General features: G+C 46.4%; 1 long non-coding RNA gene across 2 annotated transcripts; it reads left to right on the forward strand.

The window, feature by feature from the left end:
- The first annotated feature begins 4,585 nt into the window (after positions 1 to 4,585).
- Positions 4,586 to 21,409, forward strand: LOC137348525 (uncharacterized). 2 transcript variants are annotated; one of them, XR_010969127.1, is made up of 3 exons: positions 4,586 to 4,864; positions 13,619 to 13,742; positions 20,798 to 21,409. It is a non-coding gene; the product is annotated as an uncharacterized lncRNA (long non-coding RNA). The 2 variants fall into 2 exon arrangements; XR_010969128.1 differs by lacking the exon at positions 4,586 to 4,864 and adding an exon at positions 5,202 to 5,602.
- Positions 21,410 to 22,417: the final 1,008 nt, after the last annotated feature.

The raw sequence follows: 22,417 nt of genomic DNA on the forward strand, positions 1-22,417 counted from the left end.
TCTGGTTCCTCTCGAGCTGCTGAGTGAATGAATTAAATCTTTCTTGACAAATCATGCCCGAAACATAATTTATTGGTTACAAATCACATTTGAGTTAAATCTGAGTAGACACATTATGGACATGCATAAAATGCACCATCTACAAGGTGCACTGCAGCAACGCACTAAGGCTCCTTAGACAGCACCTTCCAAACCCACAACCCCGACCAACTAGAAGGACAAAGGCAGCAAATGCATGGGAACACCACCACCTGCAAGTTCCCCTCCAAGTCACACACCATCCAGACTTGGAACTATATCACCATTCCTTCACTGTCGCTGGGTCAAAATCCTGGAACTTCCTTCCTAACAGCACTGTGGGTGTACCTACCTCACATGGACTGCAGCGGTTCAAGAAGGCAGCTCACCACCACCTTCTCAAGGGCAATTAGGGATGGGCAACAAATGCAAGGGTGAGTGGCCAAAGATATAAAGGTCTGAAAATTAGTTGCCAAAGACAAAAAAGTCAGAATTTTTTTCTGACAAGGAATCATGTACTTATAGCACTTTTAATGAAGCAAACTCGTTGTGTAATGGTAATTTTGTACAATTTTGCATATGTAATCAATAAAATTACACTGTACTCAGAATGCAATTTCATGAGACTTACCTGACAGCTGATAATTGGTTTTACAGAGCTTCATGTTCTCAATGTCCTGCTTCTGCCTATTTATAGATTTTTCATGTAAAAGGTGTTCTGTGAAGATGTGTCAACTTCACTGGAAAGCAACATTTAGAAGCATACTAGACTGCACATTCTGGCACCTTGGTAAGTGACGTGCAAAAATCAATATGTATATAAATTAATAAAAACTAAACATTTAACAGACGTTGACAATCCAGAAACTTCACGTTAAGTGGGGTCATTTTTCTTACTTTGTGCTGAGTTAATCACCTGAACGAAGCAGAAAGCAAAACCAGGTGCACGACAGCTTTTCCAGATAATCTTACGCAATGTCAAACCACACATTGAAAAAAGATGGCCAGAGTTATACTCCTTGCTTTGCATCACTAAGGTGCAAAGACCAGCTTCATACAGACTCCAGGTTTACAGTGTGACTGGGGCAGTGGACAGTGAAAGTGGAGATGAACAATGAATGGAATTCAGCCTGAGCAAACCGATAAGTGGAAATTCCAGATCACTTCAGTTGCTGCAATGCACAGGACATATGAAGGTTATACAGTTCATGCTCACTGCAGGATATTCACATTCAGTAACCAGTTTGTGCAGTGTTTTCAGAAATGACTTTGTATGTACACAGCTGTGTGTGTCTAAACATATAAATTAGGAGCAGGAGTCGGCCACTCAGCCCTTCAAGCCTGCTCTGTCATTCAATAAGTTCATGTCTGAACTGATTACTCCACATTTCCACCTATCCCCGATAACCTTCCACCTCCTTGCTTATCAAGAATCTATCTACCTCTGTCTTCAAAATATTCAAATGTAAATGGAAGCAAGTTTCAAATTCCTATTGATAGAGCAATCATTTTGCTGCAGTCCAGCGACTTGCCAGCTGCTGATCCTGCACTATTAATTTTAAGCCATGTCAAATGAGCTGTGTCATTTCTCAGGTGGTCTATGCTAAGATATCCCATGAAGGCAAAAACAAACATTGGGAATTGGTCTGTGTATAAACACGCCTCCTTTTTGGAAATTTACAGAACACTAACACACAGAAGTTGTGGAGGAGTATGCACATCCACCCACTTACTATCCTGCTTCAATTTCCTTTCCACTGACTATAAAAAATAAACACAACTTAAAAACAGGTAAAAAGACCACCGAGCAGTTTTGTATTTTGTCAACTTTAAAAAAAGAACATCAGAACTGATTGCTTTAATTTTTGTCAAAGCCGGTCACGGCCGGAAAGGGAGAACCTATTGTTGGATTTCCAAAATCCCAATGTTGGAAATCTGCTGTTTCATGGACATTTCTCAGCCCTGAGTTACTTGTGAACTCGCTGGTGTGTCAGCAGGTTGGATGAAGTTGTAAATCTCTTCTCACACTCTGAGCAGGTGAATGGTCTCTCCCCAGTGTGAACTCGCTGGTGTGTCACAAGATGGGATGGAGTAGTGAATCCCTTCCCACACTCTGAGCAGGTGAACGGCCTCTCCCCAGTGTGAACTCGTTGGTGTGTCAGCCGGTTGGATGAAGTAGTGAATCCCCTACTGTGTTCTGAACAGGTGAATGGCCTCTCCCCATTGTGAACTCGCTGGTGTCTGAGCAGGTGGGATGAAGTAATGAATCCTTTCCCACACACAGAGCAGATGAACGGTCTCTCTGCAGTGTGACTGCACTGGTGTACAGTGAGTTCAGATGATTGCTTGAACCCAGCCCTGCAATAAGAACACCTGAACGGTCTCTCCTCAGTGTGAACACGTTGATGGGACATCAGTTCAGTAGAACATTTATAGCAATTCCCACAATCTGGACATTTAAAAGGTCTCTCCCCAGTATGAACTCGCTGGTGTGTCAGCAGGTAGGATGACTGAGTGAATCCCTTCCCACACTCAGAGCAGGTGAACAGCCTCTCCAGAGTGTGACTGCATGGATGGGTTTCCAGCTCAAATGGATAATTCAATCCTTTCCACAGTTCCCATATTTACATGGTTTCTTCCCAGTGTGACTGCACTTGTATTTCGACAGGCCCGATGATCGGCTGAAACCTCTTCCACACACAGAACACGTGTACAGTTTCTCCCCACTGTGATCAGTGCTTTTTCCTTCCATGTTCAAAATCCAGTGATATTTGGGTTACGATAAATTGGGCAAGTCCTTCAGAACTCGATCAAATGTTTGCTTTGCATTTCACAACTGCAAATCCTCCTCTTCTAAAACCCTGTCAAATTGCTTGAAAATGGAAAAAATGTCTGTGAGAGAAGCCACAAAAACACAAAGGCAGGTTGTGAAATGGAGCTGAATGAATCTGGTAATTCATGGGACTGGCAATAGGAAAAAGTGACCATGAAAGCTGCTGGATTGATGGACAACCCCAACTGGTTCACTAATGTCCTTCAGGGAAGGGAACCTGCCAACTCGTCTGGACCTACACAAGACTCTGCCCTCTATAGGAGGAAGGAGGGAGAGGAAGAAAAAGAGGGAGGGAGGAGAAGAGGGTGATTTTATGAATGTACAATTGGACCAGAATTTTGAACAGAACCTCCCAAACCCTCAACTTCCATCACCTGTAAGGACCAGGGTAGCAGGTGTATGTGAACACCATCACCTCAAAGTTCCCCTCCAAGTCACACACCATCCTGACTGTCTGACATCCAGTACTGGATGAACAGACATTTTCTCCAATTAAAGATTGGGAAGTCTTCACTTCCTGCCACGAACTTCACTCCCTGGGCACCAACTTTATCCTTCTCCCTGGCAACTGTCTGAGGCTAAACCAGACCATTCATAACCTTGGTATCATATTTGATCCCAAGATGAGCTTCCAACTGCATATCAGCACCATCACTCAGACTGCCTAGTTCCACCTCAGTAACATTGCCAGACTTCACCACTGTCTCAGCTCATCTGCCACTGAAACTTACATTCATGTATTTGTTACCTCTCAACTTGACTATTCTAACACATTCCTGGCCAGCATCCCACATTCTACCCTCCATAAACTTTAGATCATCCAAAACTCTGCTGCCTGTATCCTTACTCGAACCAAGTCCTGTTCACCCATCACCACTGTGCTCACTGGCCTACACAGGCTCCCAGTTGAGCATCACCTCAATTTTAAAATCCTCATCCTTGCTTTCAAATCTCTCCATACCCTCACGCCTCACTATCTCTATAATCTCCTCCAGCTCTTGCAGACAGAGTTTCGAAACACTCAGCAACACAACTCCAGTAAAACATCCTCGGAGGGAAGGGGGTGTCGTGTGTGATACAACTCACAAGGACCTTGTCCGCCGCCATCACTCACACTGCTTGGCATTGCGCTTCCGCGAAAAGCAGTTCGGCACTGCGCATGGACTCCAATGCGGTGAACCGTGAACATTTTTTTTAACGCCGATAATGTTGGGTTGAAGCCCCGCCATTGAACTTCCCAATAAGCGCTGGAAGGGAGTGGCGAGTGGGAGAGCGGAGAGTCATTGAAAATGACGAGTCAAAGGGCATCGGAGGGAGCGTGGATTGAGCATGAAACTGAATGCGGCGATTGAAGCGGCGATCACGGGAGGGAGCAGGGACCTGAATGCGACCATTGAGGCGGTTTGGATTTAATTCGTGATTTGTGTCAAATTCAGCAGCGCCATCTTTACTCCTGGCAGCTGCCTGAGGCACAGTGACGTTTCAGTCGATGAGGCTGCATTTGCGCATGTACCAGTGCTGCATCACCTATTTGGTTACGTTGCCAGCAAACGCGTCGTTAATATATTTTCGCTGTTTTACACCATTTTATTTTTGAGTATGAAACATGAACTACCCGTCCATTCTCCGACTGGTAAATGGCAGCATATACTGCCCAGAATGCACCGCGTGCATAAATACGGCCTATCTCCATCCCAAGAACCGCAACACGCAGGCGTCAGAAGGCTCCGCCCCATCGAGTCCGCCTGTTTGCGCGGAGCATGCACGGTGCGGCTCCCGGAAGCTGAGCGCAGCCTCAGTCACAACGAGTTTCAGCGGCTCTCAGGCCTGGAATCAAAGTCGCCGGTCAGTGAGTGGGGCCGCATTAAAGTGATGGTGCAAACGTTGTTTCCCTTTCTCCAAAGTTAGGAAGTTTGTTCAAGGAGCTGGAAATTAAACATTCCAGTTTTCATCAGAATAAGGGGCAGCTTCCTGAGATTTAACTGACACCAAGAGAAGGGAAGTGAGTAGCCGGTGAGTCTTTATTTTTAAGTATTGAGGTTTATTATTTATTTATTTAGAGATACAGTACTGAAACAGGCCCTTCGGCCCACCGAGTCTGTGCCGACCATCAACCAGCCATTTATATTAATCCTACATTAATCCCATATTCCTACCACATCCCCTCAATTCCCCAACCTACACTTGGGGCAATTTACAATGGCCAATTTACCTATCAACCTGCAAATCTTTGGCTGTGGGAGGAAACCGGAGCACCCAGCAGAAACCCACGCGGTCACAGGGAGAACTTGCAAACTCCGTACAGGCAGTACCCAGAATCACTGGAGCTGTGAGGCTGTGGTGCTAACCACTGTGCCGCTTGTAGTAGCAAGTTTATTATCTAATATTTAGAGGAATTGCAGGGCTGCTCCAACCTCTGCAGTGCACATCCTGTGCAATAGAAAATAGAAAACATAAAACATGGCAGGCTATAAATAAAGAGCGGGGCTCGAGGCCCTTACTTACCTGGGAGCGGTGCGGTGACTAGCGGATCTGCAAGGAGGCTGATCAGGAGCAGCGACAGGCTGTAAATGAAGAGCGGGGCTCAAGGCCCTTACTTACCTGGGAGCGGAGCGGTGACTGGCGGACCTGTGAGGAAGCTGATCCAGAGCGGCGACAGGCTCCCTGTGTGTCTCGGCATGCGCTGAGACTCAAAAGAGGGAAAAAAAGGACTTAGTGATATCACAGTAACTTTTCAAGGTGATTAGTTGGGTAAGTAACAACTGTTAGTCAATTTAAATAGCTTTAAATAATAAGGGGAAAGTTGTTTTTTGTTTGAAAAAAGACCTTGAGTGATAAAGTGAGTACTAAGTCATGGCAGGAGAGCTCAGCCCCGTGATATGCTCCTCCTGCGCGATGTGGCAAATCAGGGATGCTTCCAGTGTCCCTGACGACCATGTGTGCAGGAAGTGTATCCAGCTGCAACTACTGGCTACCCGCATTACGGAGCTGGAGCTGCGGGTGGATTCACTGTGGAGCATCCGCGATGCTGAGGACGTTGTGGATAGCACGTTTAGAGAGGTGGTCACACTGCAGGTAATGGCTGCACAGGCAGAAATGAGATGGGTGACCACCAGATGGAGTAGTAGGCGCAGGCAGGTAGTGCAGGAGTCCCCTGTGGCCATCCCCCTCTCAAACAGATATACCACTTTGGATACTGTTGGGGGGGGGAATGACCTCCCAGGGGAAAGCAGCAACAGCCAAGTTTGTGGTACCACGCATGGCTCTGCTGCACAGCAGGGGAGGAAAAGGAGTGGAAGAACTATAGTGAAAGGGGATTCTATCCTAAGGGGTCCAGATAGGTGTTTCTGTGGCCACAAAGTGACTCCAGGATGGTATGTTGCCTCCCTGGTGCTGGGGTCAAGGATGTCACAGAGCGGCTGCAGGACATTCTGAAGGTGGTGGGGGGTGGGTGGTGAACATTCAGAGGTCGTGGAACACATTGGTACCAGCGACGGGGGTGAAAAGAGGGATGAGGACCTGAAAGAGGGACGAGGAGCTAGGTAGCAGATTAAAAAGCAGGACCTCAAAGGTTGAAATCTCTGGATTACTCCAGTGCCACATGCTAGTGAGTATAGGAATAGGAGGATAGAGCAGATGAATGCGTGGCTGAAGAGATGGTGCAGGAGGGAGGGCTTTAGCTTCCTGGATCACTGGGTCTGTTTCTGGCAAAGGTGGGAGCTGCACAAGTTGGACGAACATCCTTGCTGGGAGGTTTACGAGTGCTGTTGGGGGCAGTTTAAACACATTTGGCAGAGGAATGGGATACAGAGTGGAGGTATAGGAGCGGGTGATGCTCTGTCAAATATAGAAGAGAAACTGAGTCAGTCTGTTAGGCAGAGCAAATATAGACCTGTTAAGGCACAAGTGACAAATGCAAGGCTGGATTGCATTTATTTTAATACAAGGAGTCTGACTAGTAAGACCGATGAATTGAGGGTGTTGATTAGCACATGGGATTATGATATTGTTGCTATCACAGAGACATGGTTGAGGGAAGGGCAGGACTGGCAACTCAATATTCCAGGGTATTGAATCTTCAGGTGTGACAGGAGAAGGGATAAAAGAGAAGGTCGCATTGCACTGTTGATTAAGGAGTCAATTACTGCAGTAAGGAGGGATGATATCCGAGAAGGTTCTTCAAATGAGGCCAGATGAGTCAAACTTAAAAACAAAAAGGGGACAATCACTTGGCTGGGAGTGTACTGCAGGCCTCCAAACAGTCAGGGAGAGATAGAGGAGCAGATATGTAGGCAAATCTCTGAGAGGTGTAAAAATAATGGAGTAATAATAGTAGCGTATTTCAACTTACCTAATCAACTGGGATGGTCTGAGTGTAAAAGACTTAAAGGGGGCAGAATTCTTAAAATATATACAGGAGACTTTTTTGAGCCAGTACCTAGAAAGTCCAACAAGAAAAGGCGCAGTACTGGACCTAATCCCAGGGAATGCTGCTGGGCAAGTGGTAGAAGTGTCGATGGGGGAACATTTCGGGAATAGTGATCATAACTCTAAGATTTCAGGTAATTATGGAAAAAGACAAAGGCGGGCTGGAAATAAAAGTACTGAATTGGGGGAAGGCCGATTTCAATATGATAAAACAGAATCTGGCCAAAGTGGACTGGGAGCAGCTACTTGTCGGAAAGTCTATATCAGACCAGTGGGAGTCATTCAAAGAGGAAATAGTGAGGGTTCAGAGGCAACATGTACCCGTAAAGGTGAAGGGTAGGACCAACAAGTCCAGGGAACCCTGGATGTCAAGGGATATAGAGGATTGGATCAGGAAAAAAGAAGGAGGCTTATGGCAGATTCAAAGTGCTGAAAACAGCGGAGGTACTAGAGGAGGATAGAAAGTGTAGCGGGGGTACAAAAAAAGTAATTAGGAGAGCAAAGAGGGGGCATGAAAAAACACTGGCGGGCAAGATCAAGGAAAATGCGAATGATTACTTTGCATCTGTGTTCACTATGGAGAAGGATGATGTAGGTGTAGAGATCAGGGAGGGGGATTGTGATACACTTGAACATATTAGCATTGAAAGTGAGGAAGTGTTAGCTGTTTTAGCGGGCTTAAAAGTGGATAAATCCCCAGTCCCAGATGAGATGTATCCCAGGCTGTTCTGTGAGGCAAGGGAGGAGAGGGCTCTGACATAAATTTTCAGATCCTCTCTGGTCACAGGAGAGGTACCAGAGGACTGGAGGACTACGAATGTGGTGCCATTATCAAGAAGGGTAGCAGGGATAAACCAGGTACTTACAGGCCAGTGAGTCTAACATCAGTGGTTGGGAAAATAGTGGAAAAAATTCTGAGGGACAGGATTAATCTCCACTTGGAGAGGCAGGGATTAATCAGGGATAGTCAGCATGGCTTTGTCAGGGGGACATCGTGTCTAACTAAAATAAAAGCAAAATACTGCAGATGCTGGAAATCTGAAACAAAAACAAGAAATGCTGGATTCACTCAGCAGGTCTGGCAGCATCTGTGGAAAGAGAAACAGAGTTAACGTTTCGGGTCAGTGACCCTTCTTCGGAACTGACAAATATTAGAAAAGTCACAGATTATAAACAAGTGAGGTGGGGGTTGGGCAAGAGATAACAAAGGAGAAGGTGCAGATTGGACCAGGCCACATAGCTGACCAAAAGGTCACGGAGCAAAGGCAAACAATATGTTAATGGTGTGTTGAAAGACAAAGCATTAGTACAGATTAGGTGTGAATATACTGAATATTGAACAGCAGCAAGTGCAAACCTGAAGAAAAACAACCTGAAAAAAACAGTGAGTAAGCAAACTGAACAAACTAAGATGAAATGAAATAAATGCAAAAAAAGATTGTTAAAAAATGTAAAAAGGAATGTAAAAAAAAAGGAAGAAAAAAAAGAAGAAAAAATAACTAAAAATGAAAGTAAAGTGGGGGGCTGTCATGCTCTGAAATTATTGAACTCAATGTTCAGTCCGGCAGGCTGATCCTTTGGATATGGAGGCTGGTGGGATGAAAAGTGAGGACAAGGGGAACCCTGTCACGGTTCTGGGAGGGAGGGGAAGGGGTGAGGGTAGAGGTGCGGGGAATGGGTCGGACACGGTTGAGGGCCCTGTCAACCACAGTGGGGGGAAATCCTCGGTTGAGGAAAAAGGAGGTCATATCAGAAGCACCGTCATGGAAGGTAGCATCATCAGAGCAGATGCGTCGGAGACGGAGAAACTGGGAGAATGGAATGGAGTCCTTACAGGAGGTAGGGTGTGAAGAAGTGTAGTAATCGGTAGATGAGATGCTGTTCCTCGAGCTTGTGTTGATGTTCACTGGAACACTGCAGCAATCCCAGGACAGAGATGTGAGCATGAGAGCAGGGGGGAGTGTTGAAATGGCAAGCAACCGGAAGCTCAGGGTCCTGCTTGCGGACTGAGCGGAGATGTTCTGCAAAGCGGTCACCCAGTCTGCGCTTGGTCTCCCCAATGTAGAGGAGACCACACTGTGAGCAGCGAATACAGTATACTACATTGAAAGAAGTACAAGTAAATCGCTGCTTCACCTGAAAGGAGTGTTTGGGGCCTGGGATAGTGAGGAGAGAGGAGGTAAATGGGCAGGTATTACACCTCCTGCGATTGCAAGGGAAGGTGCCCTGGGACGGGGACGAGGTGGTGGGGGTAATGGAGGAGTGGACCAGGGTGTCGCGGAGGGAACGATCCCTTCGGAATGCTGACAGGGGAAGGGAGGGGAAGATGCGACTGGTAGTGGCATCACGCTGGAGGTGGCGAAAATGGCGGAGGATGATCCTTTGGATATGGAGGCTGGTGGGATGAAAAGTGAGGACAAGGGGAACCCTGTCACGGTTCTGGGAGGGAGGGGAAGGGGTGAGGGTAGAGGTGCGGGGAATGGGTCGGACACGGTTGAGGGCCCTGTCAACCACAGTGGGGGGAAATCCTCGGTCGAGGAAAAAGGAGGTCATATCAGAAGCACCGTCATGGAAGGTAGCATCATCAGAGCAGATGCGTCGGAGACGGAGAAACTGGGAGAATGGAATGGAGTCCTTACAGGAGGTAGGGTGTGAAGAAGTGTAGTCGAGGTAGCTGTGGGAGTCAGTGGGCTTATAATGGATATTGGTAGACAACCTATCCCCAGAGATGGAGACAGAGAAGTCGAGGAAGGGAAGTGTCAGAGATGGACCATGTAAAGGTGAGAGAAGGGTGGAAATTGGAAGCAAAGTTGATAAAGTTTTCCAGTTCGGGGCGGGAGCAGGAAACGGCACCGATACAGTCATCAATGTACCAGAAAAAGAGTTGGGGGAGGGGGCCTGAGTAGGACTGCAACAAAGAATGCTCGACATATCCCACAAAAAGACAGGCATAACTAGGACCCATGCGGGTACCCATAGCGACACCTTTTACTTGAAGGAAATGCATGGAGTTGAAGGAGAAGTTGTTCAATGTGAGAACAAGTTCAGCCAGGCGGAGGAGGGTGTTGGTGGATGGGGACTGGTTGGGCCTCTGTTCCAGGAAGAAGCGGAGAGCCCTCAAACCATCCTGGTGGGGGGATGGAGGTGTAGAGCGATTGGACGTCCATAGTGAAGAGGAGGCGGTTGGGACCAGGAAACTGGAAATTGTCAAAATGACGTAGGGCGTCAGAAGAGTCACGGATGTAGGTGGGAAGAGACTGGACCAGCGGAGAAAAGATAGAGTCTAGATAGGAAGAAATAAGTTCAGTGGGGCAGGAGCAGGCTGACACGATGGGTCTGCCGGGACAGTCCCGTTTGTGGATTTTGGGAAGGAGGTAGAAGCGGGCTGTCCGGGGTTGCGGGACTATGAGGTTGGAAGCTGTAGAGGGAAGATCTCCAGAGGAGATGAGGTCAGTGACAGTCCTTTGGACGGTGGCTTGATGTTCGGTGGTGGGGTCATGGTCCAGAGGGAGGTAGGAAGAGGTGTCTGTGAGTTGGCGTTGAGCTTCTGCAAGGTAGAGGTCGGTACGCCATACAACAACAGCACCACCCTTGTCTGCAGGTTTGATGACCATGTCGGGGTTAGACCTGAGAGAACGGAGTGCCTCAAGTTCAGAGGGGGACAGGTTAGAGTGAGTGAGGGGGGCAGAGAAATTGAGACGACCAATGTCTCGCCGACAGTTTTCAATGAAGAGATCAAGAGCGGGTAAGAGGCCAAGGGGAGGGCTCCAGGTAGAGGGAGAATGCTGGAGGCGGGTGAATGGGTCTGCTGAATCGTGTCTAACTAACTTGATTGAATTTTTCAAGGCAGTGACTAGGTGTGTAGATGAGGGTAAAGCAGTTGATGTAGTCTACATGGATTTCAGTAAGCTTTTGATAAGGTCCCACATGGGAGAGTGGTTAAGAAGGTCAGAGCCCATGGTATCCAGGGCAATTTGGCAAATTGGATCCAAAATTGGCTTAGTGGCAGGAGGCAGAGGGTGATGGTCGAGGGTTGTTTTTACGAGTGGAAACCTGTGACCAGTGGTGTTCCGCAGGGATCGGGACTGGGACCCTTGCTGTTTGTAGTGTACATTAATGATTTAGACGTGATTATAGGAGGCATGATAAGTAAATTCGCAGATGACACGAAAATTGGTGGTGTCGTAAATAGTGAGGAGAAAAGCCTCAGATTACAGGACGATATAGATGGGCAGAGCAGTGGCAAATGGGATTTAATCCTGAGAAGTGTGAGGTGATGCATTTTGGGAGGACTAACAAGGCAAGGGAATATACAATGGATGGGAGGACCCTAGGAAGTACAGAGGGACCTTGGTGTACTTGTCCATAGATCACTGAAGGCAGCAGCACAGGTAGATAAGGTGGTTAGGAAGGCATATGGGATACTTGTCTTTATCAGCTGAGGCATAGAATATAAGAGCAGGGAGGTTATGGTGGAACTGTATAAAACGCTAGTTAGGCCACAGCTGGAGTACTGTGTACAGTTCTGGGCACCACACAATAGGAAGGATGTGATTGCACTGGAGAGGGTGCAGAGAAGTATCACAAGGATGTTGCCTGGGCTGGAGCATTTCAGGTATGAAGCGAGACTGAAAAGGCTGGGGTTGTTTTCATTAGAGCAGAGAAGGCTGAAGGGGGATATGATTGAGGTATTCACATATATGAGGGGCATTGATAGGTTCGATAGGAAGAAACTTTTTCCCTTCGTGGAGGTGTCAATAACCAGGAGACATTGATTTTAAGGTAAGGGGCAGGCGGTTTCGAGAGGATTTGTGCGAAAAAAAATTTCACCCAGAGGGTGGTTGGAATCTGAAAAGCACTGCCTGAAGAGGTGGTCGAGGCAGGAACCCTCACAACATTTAACCATGTATTTAGATGAGCACTTGAAACACCATAGCAGACAAGACTATGGGCCAAGTGCTGGAAAATGGGATTAGAATAGTTAGGTGCTTGATGACCGGCACGGACAGGATGGGCCGAAGGGCCTGTTTCTGTGCTGCATAACTCTCTGGCTCTATTTACAGCACAGGAGGAGGCCATTCCGCCCATTGTATCTGTTCATCCCACTTTCCAGTTGTTCCGACCTCAGAGATTGTCAATATGAAAAATATGAGATATGAATCCCCAGACCACACTAATAAATTACACAAGATTTCACATTTTAAGTCTTTTGTTCTAATAACTAAACTAAAAGAAATCCACAATTAACTAAACAGCACTTTGATTGTAAATTGTGGTGTCAGCTATTTACAAAGATATTTTCTTTACTTATTCAACACTTGACTATCTCACACCACACTGATACATTACAGTCCTTTTTGATGACAAAAGCCTTTGCAGTTACAAGTCCCAAATTCCTGCCAATGGTGGGGCTGCTCCGACCTCTGGAGTGCACATCCTGTGTAATGTGCCAACTCCAGATAACCATTTGTGTTGGAAGTATCATTGGGGGAGGTGGTGACATCGGGGTAATGTCACTGGAACATGGGTTCGAATCCCACCACGGCAGATGGTGACATTTAAATTCAATTAATAAATCTGCAATTAAAAAGCCATCTGGTTCATGAGATGGGAAATCTGCTGTCCTTACCTGGTCTGGCCTACATGTGACTCCAGATCCACAGCAATGTGGCTGACTCTGAAATGCCCTCTGAAATGGCCGAGCGAGCCTCTCAGTTGTCAAGGGCAGTTTGGGATGGACAATAAATACTGGCCGAGCCAGCAACACCCACATCACATGGATGAAGATAAAACAAGTTGCAGCAGCTCGAGCTCCGGTTTTCGGAGCATGAACTGCAGCTGGTGTCACTGCGGTGCATCCATGAGGTGAGAGATTTGTGGACAGCACGTTTATAGATATGGTCACCCTGCAGCTTCAGAGTATGGAGGGAGAGAGGCAATGGGTGGCCAACTGACAGTCAAGAAGAAACAGGCAGGGAATGCAGGAGACCCCTGAGTGCATCTCACTCTCCAACCAGTATTCAGTTCTGAATACTGATGAAAGTGATGGTTCATCTAAGGAGTGCAGCCAGAGTCAAGGCCATGGCAGCACAGTTGGATCAGCTTCACAGAGGGTCACAAAGCTGACTGAATGAGCAATAGTGATAGGAGATTTGATTGGGGAATACACAGGCGTTTCTGCAGTCGCAGACGTGAATCCAGGCTGGTGTGTGGCCTCCCTCAGGACAATGTACAGCAGGGTGCATGTACAATCATCCTGGGCCAGGAAGCAGGAGGAGAGAATGTTGTGAATTTCTATCCTGGACTGACAGTGATGGTTTTTGTTAACTCCTTTTACAGGGGCTTAGAAGCAGGGGATATGCAGATGGGGAATCTCGAGCCAAACATCACATCAAGATCTGACAGAGTCACTCGATACATCAGGACCTGGATATCATCGGCCTTTGAATGTGGAAGGAGAAAGGTTTGTCTGTTCTGTCTGTGGGAAAAGATTTCAGGTATCAGTGAGAGTGGAAAAGCACTGAGATACACAAAGCCCTGGTTAGACCACACCTGGAGTATTGTGTTCAGTTCTGGGCACCACACCTTAGGGAGGATATAATGGCCTTGGAGGGAGTGCAGTGTAGATTTACCTGAATGATACCTGGACTCCAAGGGTTAAATTACGAGGAGAGATTACACAAATGAATCAGAGTCATTACAGCACAGAAGGAGGACAATGAGCTTTTTGATTCCATCAAGTCGTCATTGTCGACAGGAGTAGTGCCGGAGGACTGGAGGATAGCAAATGTTGTCCCCTTGTTCAAGAAGGGGAGTAGAGACAGCCCTGGTAATTATAGACCTGTGAGCCTTACTTCGGTTGTGGGTAAAATGTTGGAAAAGGTTATAAGAGACAGGATTTATAATCATCTTGAAAAGAATAAGTTCATTTGCGATAGTCAGCACGGTTTTGTGAAAGGTAGGTCGTGCCTCACAAACCTTATTGAGTTTTTCGAGAAGGTGACCAAACAGGTGGATGAGGGTAAAGCCGTGGATGTGGTGTATATGGATTTCAGTAAGGCGTTTGATAAGGTTCCCCACGGTAGGCTATTGCAGAAAATACGCAAGTATGGGGTTGAAGGTGATTTAGAGCTTTGGATCAGAAATTGGCTAGCTGAAAGAAGACAGAGGGTGGTGGTTGATGGCAAATGTTCATCCTGGAGTTTAGTTACTAGTGGTGTACCGCAAGGTTCTGTTTTGGGGCCACTGCTGTTTGTCATTTTTATAAACGACCTGGATGAGGGTGTAGAAGGGTGGGTTAGTAAATTTGCGGATGACACGAAGGTCGGTGGAGTTGTGGATAGTGTCGAAGGGTGTTGTAGGGTACAGAGGGACATAGATAGGCTGCAGAGCTGGGCTGAGAGATGGCAAATGGAGTTTAATGCGGAGAAGTGTGAGGTGATTCACTTTGGAAGGAGTAACAGCAATGCAGAGTACTGGGCTAATGGGAAGATTCTTGGTAGTGTAGATGAGCAGAGAGATCTTGGTATCCAGGTACATAAATCCCTGAAAGTTGCTACCCAGGTTAATAGGGCTGTTAAGAAGGCATATGGTGTGTTAGCCTTTATTAGTAGGGGGATCGAGTTTCAGAGCCACGGGGTCATGATGCAGCTGTACAAAACTCTGGTGAGGCCGCACCTGGAGTATTGCGTGCAGTTCTGGTCACCGCATTATAGGAAGGATGTCGAAGCTTTGGAAAGGGTGCAGAGGAGATTTACTAGGATGTTGCCTGGTATGGAAGGAAGGTCTTACGAGGAAAGGCTGAGGGACTTGGGGTTGTTTTCGTTAGAGAGAAGGAGGAGGAGAGGTGACTTAATAGAGACATACAAGATAATCAGAGGGTTAGATAGGGTGGATAGTGAGAGTCTTTTTCCTCGGATGAGGATGGCAAACACGAGGGGACATAGCTTTAAGTTGAGGGGTGAAAGATATAGGACAGATGTCAGAGGTAGTTTCTTTACGCAGAGAGTAGTAGGGGCGTGGAACGCCCTGCCTGCAACAGTAGTAGACTCGCCAACTTTAAGGGCATTTAAGTGGTCATTGGATAGACATATGGATGTAAATGGAATAGTGTAGGTCAGATGATCGGCGCAACATCGAGGGCCGAAGGGCCTGTACTGCGCTGTAATATTCTAATTCTAATCCCACTCTCTGTTAAACAATCCAGTCAGTCCCATTCCCCCACTCAATCCCCATAGTCCTGCAGGTTTATTTCCCTCAAGTGCCCATCCAATTTCCTTTTGTAATCATTGATCATCTCCACTTCCACCACCCTCGTAGGCAGTGAGTTCCAGGTCATTACCATTCACTGTGTAAAAAAACTGCTTCCTCACATCCCTCCTGTATCTCAAAACCAGAATCTGTGTCCACTAATCCTTGTATCATCAGCTAATGGGAACAGCTTTTCTTGGTCTGCCTTATCTAAACCTGTCATCATTTTCAACACCTCAATCAGATCCCCCCTCAATCTCCTTTGCTCCAAGGAGAACAACACCAGCTCCTCCAACCTAACCTTGTAGTTAAATTCTCTCATCTCAGGAACCATTCTGATAAATCTCTGCACCCTCTCAAGGACCTTCACATCCTTCCTAAAGTGTGGTGACCAGAACTGGATGCAATACTCTAGTTGTGGCCTAACCAGAGCTTTATAAATGTTCAGCATCACTTCCTTCCTTTTGTGTTCAATACCTCTATTTATGAGGCCCAAGATCCCATTTGCTTTGCCAACTGTTCCCTCAATACATCCTTCCACTTTCAGTGATCTCTGCACATGAACCCTCAGGTCCCTCTATCCCTGCAAATTCTTTAGAACTGTACCATTAAGTGTTTGTTGCCTCTCCCTATTCCTTCTGCCAGAATGAATCACCTCACTGTGAGGGTTGTAGTCCCTGGAATTCAGAAGATTAAGGGGTGATTTGATTAAACTTTTCAAGATATTAATTGAAACTGACAGGGTAGATAGAGAGAAACTCTTCTCCATCACCTGCAATACTCGGCAGCATCGTCTAAAACATAGAGCCAGAACTTTCATTAATCCACCCCTGGGCCCAGTGAACCTGAGCATTAATCCACCCAGGCTGAATGTACACAGAATTACAGCCCAGAAACAGGCCGTTCAGCCCCTCTAGTCTGTGCTGCTGTTTATAATCCACATGTGCCTCCTCCCAAACTGATTACCTCGTCCCACCCTGCCCTCATATCCCTCTAGTCCCTTCTCCCTCATAAATGTATTGAGCCTCCCCTTAAACACATCATTGTTATCACCTTCAACCACTCCACATGGCAGTGAGTTCCACATTCTCACCACTCTCTGAGAAGAGAAATTCCTCCTAAGTTCTCTATTTGACCTGTTAATGTCTGTATTATATTGCTGCCCCCTTGTTCTGACTGACTGACAATTTTAAAGACCTCTATCAGATCTCCTCCTAGTCTTCTCTTTTCCAGAGAAAGGATCCCCAGCCTGCTCAATCTTGCTGGATAGTAACATCCTCTCTGGTGACATCTTTGTAAATCTATTCTGCACTTTCTTCAGTCTTCAATATCCTTTTTTAATCTGGAGACCAGAACGGCTCACAGTCCTTCTAAGTGAGGTTCTCTATAAATTTAACATTCCCTCCCTGCTGTTACATTGTATTCCTCTCGAAAAGAACATCTTAAGGAGAATATCACAGCTGTACTGCGGGAGGACACCTCAGAGGGGTCATGCAGTGAGGCAATATGGGTGGAGCTCAGGAATAGGAAGGGTGCAGTCATGATTTTGGGGGTTTACTACAGGCCTCCCAACAGCCAGCGAGAGGTAGAGGAGCAGATATGTGGACAGATTTTGGAAAGTTGTAAAGGTAACAGGGTTGTGGTGGTGGGTTATTTTAACTTCCCCTATATTGACTGGGACTCACTTAGTGCTAGGGGCTTGGATGGGGCAGAATTTGTAAGGAGCATCCAGGAGGGCTTCTTGAAACAATATGTAGACAGTCCAACTGGGGAAGGGGCCGTACTGGACCTGGTATTGGGGGAATGAGCCCGGCCAGGTGGTCGAAATTTCAGTCAGGGAGCATTTCTGGAACAGTGACCATAATTCCGTAAGTTTCAAGGTACTTGTGGATAAGGATAAGAGTCGTCCTCGGGTGAAGGTGCGAAATTAGGGGAAGGCTAATTATAAAAATATTAGGCAGGAACTGAAGAAATTAGGTTGGGGGCGGCTGTTTGAGGGTAAATCAACATCTGGCATATGGGAGTCTTTCAAACGTCAGGTGATTAGAATCCAGGACCAGCATGTTCCTGTGAGGAAGAAAGACAAGTTTGGCAAGTTTCAGGAACCTTGGATAACGCGGGATATTGTGAGCCTGGTCAAAAAGAAAAAGGAAGCATTCATAAGGGCTGGAAGGCTAGGAACAGATGAAGCCCTTGAGGAATCTAAAGACAGTAGGAAGGAACTTAAGCAAGGAGTGAGGAGGGCTAAAAGGTGTCATGAGAAGTCATTGGCAAACAGGATGAAGGAGAATCCCAAGGCTTTTTATATGTATATGAAGAGCAAGAGGGTAACCAGGGAAAGGGTTGGCCCACTCAAGGACAGAGGAAGGAATCTATGTGTGGAGCCAGAGGAAATGGGCGAGGTACTAAATGAGTACTTTGCTTCAGTATTCACCAAAGAGAACGACTTGGTGAATGATGAGTCCAGGGAAGGGAGTGCAGATAGTCTCAGTCATCTCATTATCAAAAAGGAGGAGGTGTTGGGTGTCTTGCAAAGCATTAAGGTAGATAAGTCCCCAGGGCCTGATGGGATCTACCCCAGAATACTGAGGGAGGCAAGGGAAGAAATTGCTGGGGCCTTGACAGAAATCTTGGTGTCCTCATTTGCTACAGGTGAGGTCCCAGAGGACTGGACAATAATCAATGTTGTTCCTTTGTTTAAGAAGGGGAGCAGGGGTAATCCAGGACATTATAGGCCGGTGAGCCTTACGTCAGTGGTAGGGAAATTATTGGAGAGGATTCTTCGGGACAGGATTTACTCCCATTTGGAAACAAACGAACTTATTAGTGAGAGACAGCATGGTTTTGTGAAGGGGAGGTCGTGTCTCACTAACTTGATCGAGTTTTTTGAGGAAGTGACAAAGATGATTGATGAAGGAAGGGCAGTGGATGTTGTCTATATGGACTTCAGTAAAGCCTTTGACAAGGTCCCTCATGGCAGACTGGTAGAAAAGGTGAAGTCACACGGGATCAGAGGTGAGCTGGCAAGATGGATACAGAACTGGGTCAGTCATAGAAGACAGAGGGTAGCAGTGGAAGGGTGCTTTTCTGAATGGAGGATGTGACTCGTGGTGTTCCGCAGGGATCACTGCTGGGACCTTTGCTGTTTGTAGTATATTTTAATGATTTGGAGGAAAATGTAGCTGGTCTGATTAGTAAGTTTGCAGACGACACAAAGGTTGGTGGAGTTGCGGATGATGATGACGATTGTCAGAGGATACAGCAGGAAAAAAATCGGTTGGAGACTTGGGCGGAGAAATGGCAGATGGTGTTTAATCCGGACAAATGTGAGGTAATACATTTTGGAAGGTCTAATACAGGTGGGAGGTATACAATAAATGGCAGAACCCTTAGGAGTATTGACAGGCAGAGAGATCTGGGCGTACAGGTCCACAGGTCACTGAAAGTGGCAACGCAGGTGGATAAGGTAGTCAAGAAGGCATACGGCATGCTTGCCTTCATCGGTCGGGGCATAGAGTATAAAAATTGCAAGTCATGCTGCAGCTGTACAGAACTTTAGTTAGGCCACACTTAGAATATTGCGTGCAGGTCTGGTCGCCACACTACCAGAAGGACGTGGAGGCTTTGGAGAGGGTACAGAAGAGGTTTCCCAGGATGTTGCCTGGTCTGGAGGGCATTAGCTATGAGGAGAGGTGGATAAACTCGGATTGTTTTCACTGGAATGACGGAGGTGGAGGGGCGACATGATAGAGGTTTACAAAGTTATGAGCGGCATGGACAGAGTGGATAGTCAAGCTTTTTCCCAGGGTGGAGGAGTCAGATACTCGGGGACTTAGGTTTAAGGTGCAAGGGGCAAAGTTTAGAGGGGATGTGCGAGGCAAGTTCTTTACACAGAGGGTGGTGAATGCCTGGAACCTGCTGCCGGGGGAGGTGGTGGAAGCAGGTACGATAGCGACATTTAAGAGGCATCTTGACAAATACATCAATAGGATGGGAATAGAGGGATACAGTTCCCGGAAGTGCAGAAGGTTTTAGTTTAGACAGGCATCAAGATTGGCGCAGGCTTGGAGGGCCGAATGGCCTGTTCCTGTGCTGGACTGTTCTTTGTTCTTTCTTTGCTCTCTTATCGACTTGTGTTGCTCCTTTTAGTGATTTATGTGACTCTGTTCCCAGATCTCTTTGCTCCTCTGCTCCATTTAATTTCTTGCATTCCAACCGATAACTGGCCTCCTTATTCCTCCTCCCAAAATGAACCAGTTCACATTTCACTATGTTGAATTTCATTTCCCATTTCTGTCCAGTCTGCCAGCCTGTTTATGTCTTCCTGGATTTCAATGCACTCCTCCTCATTATTAGTTCTATCATCCAGTTTGGTGTCAACTACAAGTTATGAAAACATCCCTCTAATTCCTGAGTCCAAATTTGGGTGAAGAACAGAATTCCCACTGTACTTCACACTATAGTTGATGTCCCGGGCACTCGGGTTTCTGTATAATTTATTTAATAATTTTTCCATTGTCTCTCTGGCCCTGATCTCAATGGGATGACACAAAATCATCCATTCAATATTTGGAGCTTTCAGTGGAGGATTCATTACCCAGGACTCCCGTGATAAGGGTCAGTCCCTTTTCAATGACCACAGGGGCTGAGTGCATCGGCGCGGAATCAGACTGTGCGCTGAGCATGTCCAGCGTAGGTAATGGAGATGGACCAGGTGGATCGGGAGGCGAGAGGAGATTGTGGGTACAGGGGAGGAATTAGAGCCGTGGGTGGGCTGGGAGGCTTCATATACACCTGGGGTAGGCCAAGAGGCCCCATGTTTACCTTGTGGTGACAGGCCCGGGGGAGAGGGGTCTCTGGCCACCATCTTGGACAGGGCGGGGTCAGGGTGCAAGCACAGCCATCTTGGTGAGGGCACAGAGAGCAAACAGAACCTGACAAACTCTGTTTCCAACTGGGTCCGAGTGCCCAGGAGATGGGGCATCCTGGACAATAGGGTTTTAAGCAGCTTCACCCACTCTCAGGCTGCATGTGATGTTTGCAGCCTTTAAGAGTCCATGGGCCATGTATATATTCAGTGTGAGAGGTTACAGCCCCTGTATCGTTACCTAAGTGGGTTGTTCCTCAACTTAGAATCCTGGAAATTTACAGTACGGAAGGAGGCCATTCGGCCCAGCGTGTCCTCGCTGGCTGACAAGGAACCATCCAGCCTAATCCCGCTTTCCAGCTCTTGGTCCATAGTGTTATGATCCTGTATTTTTTTTCCAGGAAGAATGCGGTGTGCCTTTCAGGCTGGAAAAGGAGCAGTACTGCTTTAAGGCAACAAGCTCCAGAGACTGAGTCAAAGAATGTATTCTCGTTGCCCCGGGATACAGCCACTCAGACTGAAGATCGAGAGATACATTGTTTCCAATTGACATTTGAAATTAGTTGGAAAAACTGGCTTTTGAGACACTGTTAACAGAGACAGACACAGATTATCATCCAGCATATACTGAAGGAAAAGAGAGCTCACTTTGGTTTATTTAAACCCTATTTATTATACTCCCAGAATTCTGATGTCAAGCCAGATTAATTTCTTAAAAGAAAATAACCAATTCCTTTAACTACTGAACTGTAATTGTTGAAATTTATCGCTGGAGAAGAACAGCATCAATTCAACTGCTGAACTAGACTGTTGAAGAACCTTTTTATCTTCTCCCCCCATCACACGGCTGTGAGGACTTCAAGCAACATTGGACTATTCCACATGGGAAGATTTCACTTTGGCAGGACCGTAAATATGCAAAGACACTATTCTTTTCTGTTTTAAATGTTTATATGTTAGCAGTGTTTAAGAATTTAGTTTTTCTAATTAAACAGTTTATTTGTTGATCTAAAGACACCTGGTTTGGTTAACCTTATTCGGGGGTTAATAGATGGTACAATTTGGCTGGATCTTTCTTTAATTTGGATTGTATAAAATGTCAGGCGATCTGTGAGGGACGGGACTGAATCAACAGTGTGTTTCTCCCACCACTATCAAAATTGTATATTTTGATTGTGGGGCTTTGACTTGTGCGGTCGGTCGTAATAATACCCTTGTAGTTTAGGACACTTCAGGTGCATATGCAAGTACTTTTTAATTGTTGTGAGGGTTTCTGCCTCTACCACCCTCCCAGGCAGTGAGTTGCAGATCCCCACCGCCCTCTGGCTGAAAACATTTCTCCTCAAATCCCTTTTAAATTTCCTACCTCTTACCCTAAATCTATGCACCTGATTATGGACCCCTCAGCCAAGGGGAATAGGTCCTTCCTAACCACTCTATCTAGACCCATCATCATTTTCTACACTTCAATTCGGTCTCCCCTCAGCCTCTTCTATTCCAAAGAAAACAACCCTCACCTATCCAATATTTCCTCAGAACTAAAATTCTCCAATCCAGACAACATCCTCGTAAATCTCCTCTGTACCCTCTCTAATATAGCCACATCTTTCCGACAGTGCAGTGACCAGAACTGTACACAGTCCTCCAGCTGTGTTCTAACCAATGTTTTATACATTTCCAGAGTAACCTCCATGCTCTTATGTTCTCTGCCTTGGCCAATAAAGGCAAGTATCCCTTCCGCCTTATCTACCTGCCCAGCCATATTCAGGGATCTATGAACATGCACTCCAAGTTCCCTCTGTTCCTCTATACTTCTCAATATCCCATCATTTATTGTGTATTCCCTTGCCCTGTTGGCTGTCTCCAAATACATTACCTCACACTTCTCCGGATTGAATTCCATTTGTCACTATTCTGCCCACCTAACCAATCCATTGATATCTTCCTGCAGTTTACAGCTTTCTTCTTCATTATCAACCACATGGTCAATTTTTGTATCATCTGCAAACTTTTTAATCAAA

Source organism: Heterodontus francisci, chromosome 34, assembly GCF_036365525.1.
Source record: "Heterodontus francisci isolate sHetFra1 chromosome 34, sHetFra1.hap1, whole genome shotgun sequence".
Classification (NCBI taxonomy): Eukaryota; Metazoa; Chordata; class Chondrichthyes; order Heterodontiformes; family Heterodontidae; genus Heterodontus; species Heterodontus francisci.